Consider the following 9333-nt stretch of genomic DNA (forward strand, 5'->3'; position numbering starts at 1 on the left):
GATGTCTATGTTCATTATCTTTATAGTAGTGATAGTTTCATGAATTATACATATGCCAAACATATACATATGTTTACATATATGTAGTTCATTTTAAGAAAATTATGCTTCAATAAACATGTTTAAAATTACATTAATGGGGAAAAAACTCTTTATGGCATTCTGCAAGAGTAGTTACGAATTTCTTCTTTTCCTTTTTTTCTTGTACTATGGAAGAGTTATATCTAATTAGATTTATTTCTTCTTTGAATATTTTAAAGAAGTCTGGTAAACGACAGGACAAAATTTTCTCAGTAGGGTGACTTGAGAACTAATTCAAAATATTTCATAGTTTAAGACTTCATAACTGCGATTCCTTCTTGAATCTAATTCGATACGTCATATTGTTCTATTTATTTGTCCATTTCGTCTAAATATTCAAATGTATTTGGCCAGATTCTTTCCATTTTTGCAGAAGATGTTCTCTCTTGGTTCTAATTTGCCTGGCTCTCCTCTTCTCACGGTTTCGGGTCTCTGTTTTAACCCTGGTTCCTCAGACATTGCTGAAAGTCCAACTAATTCATCCCGCGACTTGCGGGAGGCATCCACCTGAATCAGGAGAGGGTTTTATAACGCTTCTCTTATAACATTTTCCTTTCGAAAGGGGGCGACATTTAAACTAACTTCAAATAGACAAATCTCTGGACATAAAGACTCTTATCAGCGTCGAATTACCGAGCGCCAATTGAAAACCAATGGAAGAGTGAGGGTCGTCTTAAGCTAAAATAACCGAGACGTCCCGGTACTGCCGGTCAACAGGTGAGCAAAATTCCTTGACCTTTGTGCCCTGTCCCTCCCACCTCGCTCACTGTGCACACCCAACCCGGTAGAAGAGGGTCTGCAAGGCCAGGGCTTGCGCTTTTCCCAATCCGAATACCTATGAACCAGTCTGGCCAAGGATTCTAAACTACCTGCGGCCGAAGGAGGCCAGCCGCCAACCCTACCTTCTGAATCAATCAGATCTGAGGGGGTAATCTCCTCCGTGTTCGGAAGCTGTAATTTGGCATCTGAGAGTGGGGACAGTGATGCCTGTGAAAGGCCCAAGGCGTGAAAAAGTGGACATCTCAACCACGAAGGGATTCGAACCCTCAATCTTCTGATCCGAAGTCAGACGCCTTATCCATTAGGCCACGTGGTCTTAGTCTTTTCTTACTGCGAAAAAGTTTTTCAAGTGTAGAGAATCTGGACTACATATTATTTACAGTAACCTTTACGAAGACATCTTTCCTATTAATTTTTATCTAACAGATGGTGCCATTGATACAAAAGCCAAGTAACTTCTCCGAGAAGTTACGGTAAGAGGCTAAGGCGAAATGGAAATTTTGATTTTCACCAAACTTCTGCCCTTAGCTTTACACCAAATCTTTCTGAACAAAATTTTACACTTGCATTGCGATGCCTCTCTCACTGCGCTAACCTGTAAAGAAATCAGCGAAAAGGACTGAATGTCCCTCTGTTATCATAGCAACAGACAAACGCTCGGTTAACCTTCAGAATGAAGACAAAGTCAGATTAAAGACCCTCTGGTAGCAAATGAAAATCACAAAAAGACCCCTCCTGCGTCCCTCCACTAGGCGTCCAATCCAGCCAAGACGTCTTCAGTGAGGATTGAATTGAAAAGCGTCCTCCTAGGCCTGGCCCCTCCTGGAATCCACGGAGTAGACCCTCTGAATATCCTCCACTGAGATGTCTGTAAAACCCCCAAGGATTGCGCTTAGTGAGCAATTAGAAAATGGCTGTCCTCCTGTTGATGCGGCTCAGAGGGAAGTAGCCATATTTCACATTAGAAAAGTTGGGGTTCGAGTCAATTTGTGGTAGTCGTATATTTTCTTTCCAGCTCATCATTTCCCCAGCCACCCTCATCTCAGGGATTCCCGACGCCCCCCCCCCCCCCCCCCCCCGCTAGTGATGGTGCGGGCTGCGGGCGAGGGAAGCACACGGACGGTGGGGAGGCGCGCGCGAGGCCTGGCTGGGTGATGCGCACCGCCTGTTTTGGACCCTCTGGGAGTGGTGAAAGCAACCCCGCCGGAATCTGACGCATCTGGGCGGCTTTATCCCCCATTATTAGGAACTGCGAGGGCTGAGTTTTGGTCTTTATCCAACCTGCCTTCTCAGCACACCCTGGCTCCTAGCCCCACCCCCAAGACGATTACACATATTTGTTTCACTATTTAGAGATGCTGGAGAAATAGTATTTTCTCAAAAGCGCTTCTGAGCAGCGACGACACCGTGAAAAGACTGCGCTCTTTCTCTTGCTTTCCAGGAAAGCACCGTCCTGGTTCTCTCGGCCACACTAAGCCGAAGTGACAGACTGTCGGGGTCTGTCCTTAACCCAGCCTTCAGTAAACATTCCGGGAACAAAACTTAAACAGATCTAAGATATGAGAAAGATTAACAACAACAACAGCAAAAACTGTGTATCCAGAAAGTGCGTCAGAATGTGCAATGGTGTAAAGAATTTTGCCCAATTAATTTGAAAATTTAAATGAAACAGCAAATTCTGCAAAAATATAATTATTAAATTTGACTAAAGAAGAAATAGCAAATCTATTCATAAAATCATTAAATACATTTCCACAGAGAAAACTCCAAACCTAGATGTTTTAACTTGGGAGGTTTATAAAAAATCTTTTAATGTTATTTAATTTTTAATATTTATTTTAAAATATTTTAATATTTTTAATTATTAATACTTAATTTAATTATTTAATGTTATTTCTTGCATATTACAGAATTGACATTTTTATATTTGGGGGAATAAGTACGTTTATCTACTGGAGGTACTGGGGATTGAATCCAGGACTTCAAACACGCAAGGCATGCACTCTACTACTGAGCTATACCCTCCTGCTAACCTGGAAGTTCTATAAAACATTCCAGGGGAAATAATTTCAATCATACACAAACATTTCCAAAAGTAGTAGCAGATGGAAGCTTCTCCATCTCATTTTATAAGCCTGCTTTCATCCTAATAACAAAGCCAGCACATCAAGAAATTAAAGGAAAGAAGTTATGTTTACCTCAGTACAGGCAGAAAAAGCATTTAGTAAATTACAGTGTCCATTAATGATACAATCTGGAAACAGAAGGAAAGTTCTTTGACCTGAATTTTAAAATACAGAAATAATCTGCAGAAAACATTATAAAGGCAAAAAATTCAAAAAATTCTGTTTGAGATTGGAAACACATGAGTACACCAAGAATTGCCACTTCTATTCCCTACCAGCCAAAAGGAAAGTTAGAAAGGGGTAATGAGTAGAAAGAAACAGAACTGTCGTCTTTTTTTTTTTTTTTAACAGATCATATGCTTGTGTACAAAGATCAACCAAATAAAAACAAATTATTATAATGAGCGTCAGAGTTTTAACACATTTTCATCACAGCTATAAACATTTACAAAAACAATTATATGCAATAAAGAAAAAGCTAGAGGGGGAAGGTATAGCTCAAGTGGTAGAGTACATGCTTAGCATGCAGGAGATCCTAGGTCCAGTCTCCAGTACCTCCTCTAAAAAAAAATAAAACTAATCACCTCCCCCATTAAAAAATTTAGAAATCATACAAAATGAGATATTAACATGATAATATTTCTATAACAAGAAAACATTCCAAAACAAATACAACATGGTTTCATCTATAGAAATTACAAACTAAGCAAGCATACTAAAAAATCTATTGTTTTATGAATATATATATAAATAGCAAAGCTAATAAATAAAAGCAAGGGAATGATTATTCACAAGCATTATTATAGTGGTTATCTCAGGCGAGAGAGAGATGTTAAATGGAGTGGGGCAAATGGAACTTCTAAAATAATGGCAATGTTCTATTTCTTAATTGATGGCTTTGTTTTTCTTTTTAAAGTAAACTTTTTTTTTTTAAATTGAAGTGTAACAAACATGCAGGAAAGTGCCCAAACATGAGCATATATAGAATATTTACATTTATGTATATGTATATCTGAATATATACATATACACAAATTTATATATCATTGAATATTTACAAAGAGAGCATATGTATGAACCCCCACCCAGACCTTTTGTTCCACTTTGTTATCACTATTTCCATCAAACGGGACCAAGTTTTGTCACTTAGGCTATGTATGTCAACAAATAAAACATTACCAGTATACCAGAAGCCCCTCTTATGCATCTCCAAATCTTTCTTCATAAGGTCAACCATTCTTTGGACTTCTGACAACATCTATTAGCTTTGCACATTTTAATAACATATAAATAGAATTATACAATATGTACTCTTTTATATCTGGCTACTTTTGTGTGGCAATATGAGATTCATCGATGCTGGAGCATTTAATAATGTTATTTTTTTGTTGCTATATGTATATATATTCATATTGTATGAATATGCCACAATTTATCCATTCTAGTGGTGAACGTATGGGTTGTTTCCAGTTTAAGAACATCATGAATCGAGTTGTTAGGAACACTCTTGATATGCTTTTTGTGGCCTTGTGCACAAATTTCTATGGGGTATTGTAATTAAGAGGTTGACTCCATTTTTGATATTTACTGACAGTTTTCAAGACTGATCACTCTCACGCACATCTAAGCCAGCCCATAAGAAAGTGCTTGAGCTCCCTCTCTTGGCACTAGAGGGAAGATCAAACCATACTAGTCCTGGTTCTCAGGAATCTTCACCCCCACCCAGCCCTCTAACCCAATAAAAACCAAAGCCTTCACCCTCCCTTGCTCTCTCAAGCCACTTTTGCACTTACTTGGGAGCCTCCCTTGCTCTTCAGAAAGCTTCGTTATGTGAGCAATAAAACATTTTCATATTTTCTTGGTGCATGTGTAGCATCACCAGTTTTGCCATTTGAATCATTTGGGTTCAGTGACCATTGCATTTTCAGCTGAATGATTCCAAGACAGATGTATACTTAGGAGTGGACTTACTGAGTCACAGCAAGAATGTTTAATTTTACTGCAAGCATTTTTGCAAGTGTCATATGTGATTTCTATATATCTGTAATTACATATAAAAGAAATGAATAAATTGAAAATGGGGAAAAATAAAATATGACAAACTAGATAAAAAGATAGATGAAAAACAATTATCCATAGCCCAGCAAACTCAGCTGTTGAACACAGGACTCTTTTTCAACACTATAGAAATGCCAGTGCCACTTGGGCCACTGGAATTTCTTTTTAATGTTGATTCAGGTTTTCTTTTATTTATGGAAAATTTTCTTTTTAATTGAAGAATACTTAACCTACAATACTATATTAGTTCCAGTTGTACAATATAGTGATTTCATATTTCTACACATTACAAAATGATCACCATGATAACTCTCATCACCATACAAAGATATCACATTATTGACATATTTCCCATGCTGTACATTTCACTCATTTATTTTGTTAACTGGAATTTTGTTCCTCTTAATCTCCCTCATCTACTTTACTCATCCCTCCAATCTTCTCCCCTCTGACAAGAATCTGTTTGTTCACTGTATCTATGAATCTGTTTCTGTTTTGTTATGTTTGGTCCTTTGTTTTGTTTTAGATTGCACATATAAGTGAAATCGTGTGGTATTTGTCTTTGACTTAATTCAGTTAGCATAATAGTCTCTAGGTCTATCCATGTTGTCACAAATAGTAAGATTTCATTCTTTTTTATGGCTGAGCAATATTTTTTTATATATGTATGCCACAGGTTTTTTTATCCATTCATCTATTGATGGCTACTTGGGTTGCTTCCGTATCTTGGCTATTGTGAATAATGCTGTAATGAAACAGGGTTGCTTATACCTTTTTGAATTAGTGTTTTTGTTTTCTTTGGAAAGAAAAGTGGTATCTGAAACTAAAAACACTACCATTTTTAGCACCTGCAAAAATGAAATACTGAGGTATAATTCTAACAATATATGTACAAGATACATATGAGGAAAACTAGAAAACCTAATGAATGAAATCAAATAAAAACTAAATAAATGGAGAGATATTTCATGTTCAATGGACAGAAAAAGTCAATATTGTCAAGATGTCAGCTCTTCCCAAACTGATCTTTGGACTTAATGCAATCTCAAACAAAATCCCAGCAAGTGATTTTGTGAATGTCAACAAACTGATTCTAAAGTTTATATGGAGAGACAAAAGATCCAGAATAGACTACACAGTATTGAAGGAGATGAATAAAATTAGAGGACTGATACTATCCAACTTAAATAGTTACTATAAAGCTACAGGAATCAAGACACCTTGATAATGGTGAGAGAATAAACGAATTAATGTAACAGAATAGAGAGCCCAGAAATAGACCCTCATAAACATAATCAACTGATTTTTGACAAAGGAGCAAAGGCAACATAATGGAGCAAAGATAGTCTTTTCAACAAATGGTTCTGGAACAACTAGATATTCACTGGCAAAAAAAAAAAAAAAAAAAAAAAAAGAATCTAGACACAGATCTTACACCCTTAACAAAAATTAACTCACAATGAATCACAGACTTAAATATAAAATGCAAAAATATAAAACTCCTTGTAGGTAACATAGGAGAAAACCTAAATGACCTTGAGTATGGTGATGTCTTTTTAAATACAACATCAAAGGCATAATTCATGAAAGAAATAATCAATAAGCTGAACTTTATTAAACTAAAAACTTCTGTCCTGTGAAAGACAGTGTCAAGATAATCAGAAGGCAAGCCATAGACTGGGAGAAATATTTGCCAAATACATACTTGATAAGGTATCCAAAATATACAAAGAAAGAACTCTTAAAACTCAACAATAAGAAAATAACTCTAAAATGGTTCAAAGACCTTAATAGACGCCTTGCCAAAAGATATACGGATGGCAAATAAGCATATGAAAACTTGCTCTACATCATGTCACTAGGTAAATGCAAAAGAAGACAACAATGAAATACCACTACACACTAATTAGAATGCCAAAATCCAGAACACTGACACCACCAGATGCTGAGGAGGTTTCAGAGCGACAAGAACTCTCACACATTGCTAGTTGGAATGCAAAATGGTAGTCACTTTAGGAGATCATTTGTTGACTTCTTACCATACTAAACATACAATCCAGCAATCACACTCTTTGATATTTACCCAAAGGAGTTAAAAACTGATGTCCATGCAAAAACCTGCACACAGATGTCGATAGCAGCTTAATTCATAATTACTAAAACTTGGAAGCCACCAAGATGTCCTTCAGTAGGTGAATGGATTAATAAACTGGGGTACATCCAGAAGCCAACATGAAAAGGCTATATACTGTATAATTCCAACTATGTTGCATTTTGGAAAAGGCAAAACTATAGAGACAGTAAAAGCTCAGTGGTTGCCAGGCTTTCAGGGTAGAGTGGAGGGATGAATAGGTAAAGCATCAAGGATTTTTAGGGCAGTGAAAATATTCTGTACGATGATACCATAATGATGGATACATGTCATACATTTGTCCAAACTCAGAATGTACACCACCAAGAGTACAACCTAATGTAAGCTATATTTCTCCTGAGAGCCTCCATCTTTTCAGCCAATAATTATCTATGACACCAGGCGGAGAATAAAGTCACCAAGGAGAGAAAGGGAGGAGAGGGGAAAGGGAGGAGGAAAAAAGGAGGAGATAAAAGAAGAAGGGAGGCTGGGGAGAGCGAGGGAGAAAGACTTCTTTGAATCCTGGAGGAAACTTGAAGACATGATCCTAATCTGAGACATCATTCGTTCATTCATTCAAGCGTCTATTTATTCATTCAAAAAACACGGCAAGAACTTTTCTCTTACCAGGTACAACCAAATGTCAATGTTGAGTGTACGGGAGTCTTCGAGGACCAGGATACCGGGAGAGGAAAAGCATCAGCACGCCCTAGGCAGGATAGACTGCACTTTCTTGTCGACAGAAATGTGCTAGGATTATCTACAAAACATCCTGTTTATAATAATCAATCACTGACTCATGAGTTTATTGAATCTCTGCTTGAGGCATAAAATCTTAGTCCCAGAACAACCTGAAAAACAGTAATAGTCCTTACTTGTTTTTAAACCTGGGCCACAGTGTGAAGCAACGATTCAGCCTCAGGCTGTGGCAGCAACCAGAGGATTAAAATTTGGGAATGTTTCTGCCAGATCCACTCCCCTGCCCTGAGCAGAGTCAGAACTCACCAGAGGGGCACTTCTGAGCCACATACTTGACATTCCTCTGAGTCCCTCCTGGGACAACCTTCCCCAGAGGAGGTGAAGGTAGGCTTTCTTCTCCAGAAAACGACTCTCTTAAGTGAGCCTTTTCGTGATGGGAGGATGAGAGTTGCACAAGTTAAGCTTATTTCTTAGAGTTCTACCTCTTTTGGGGTTGGCGGAGAAAGGAGACAGGGGCGGCTGTAGTACTGTAATTGGAGCAATTTCTTCATCCCTTCTCAGGGCTAAAGAAATGTTCACTAAAACCGGGAAGAACCAGGCCCCACTGGGATTTGAACCCAGGATCTCCTGTTTACAAGACAGGTGCTTTAACCAACTAAGCCATGGAGCCTGCAGACTATGCCTCTCAAAATTAACTTTTATTTAATTCATCATTTTTCTTTTTTGAGAAATACCCAGCTCTTTTCCTGTTTCATTCATATACATACAAGCAGTTTGTGTGCATTTCAGTGACTGAATAAAGGTCTTGACAGTGTGATGATTACTATGCCTCACAGCAACACATGAGCTAAAACGAAGCCACAGACACATTTGAGACCAGAGTTTGAGTGAAAATAGTCTAAATACCTTACATTTTATAGCACTGCAGAATTTACCAGAAGCTTCTATATTTCTTTCCTCTTTGAACAACGACAACCCCAAATGCTGAGCATATTCTTATCATTCCTATTTCATGTTCAACTCCAAAAAAATGTAAGGACTTGTTCAGGTTTGCTCAGATAGCAAAGCACTGGGGTTAAGACAAACTCATCTTCTGATACTAATTCAATCACACTGTCAGTGCAGCGTTGTCTCAGTGCTGTGGAAACAAGCCCCCAGAATCACAGTGGCTTGCAGCCACAAAGATATACTCCCTACTCGTGCTATTTGTCCGTCATGACTCTGCCCAGGATGACGGAGTCACCTCTACCTGAAACACTGATGGTCTCTTGACAGAGGAAGAAAAAGAAATGGCAAATCAAGGACTGTTCCTGGGTTTGTATCCAAAAATAACATGTCAATTCTGCTCACATTTCATAATCCAGAGTGAAGTAAATGAGTCAAATCTGATGTCTGTGGAGTGGGGCAATATAAACTTACCCCCAGAAGAGGCAGTGAATACTTCTAAATAATAATAAT

At 37.8% G+C, this 9333-nt stretch overlaps 2 non-coding genes across 2 annotated transcripts; both read right to left on the reverse strand.

Moving 5' to 3' along the window:
* Nucleotides 1–1104: 1104 nt before the first annotated feature.
* On the reverse strand, nt 1105–1177 carry TRNAR-UCG. The gene has a single exon. It is a non-coding gene; the product is annotated as a tRNA-Arg (tRNA).
* Nucleotides 1178–8471: 7294 nt separating this feature from the next.
* TRNAT-UGU lies at nt 8472–8545 on the reverse strand. Its single transcript has one exon. It is a non-coding gene; the product is annotated as a tRNA-Thr (tRNA).
* Nucleotides 8546–9333: the final 788 nt, after the last annotated feature.

The sequence above is a fragment of the Camelus ferus genome, chromosome 20 (assembly GCF_009834535.1).
Source record: "Camelus ferus isolate YT-003-E chromosome 20, BCGSAC_Cfer_1.0, whole genome shotgun sequence".
Lineage (NCBI taxonomy): Eukaryota > Metazoa > Chordata > Mammalia > Artiodactyla > Camelidae > Camelus > Camelus ferus.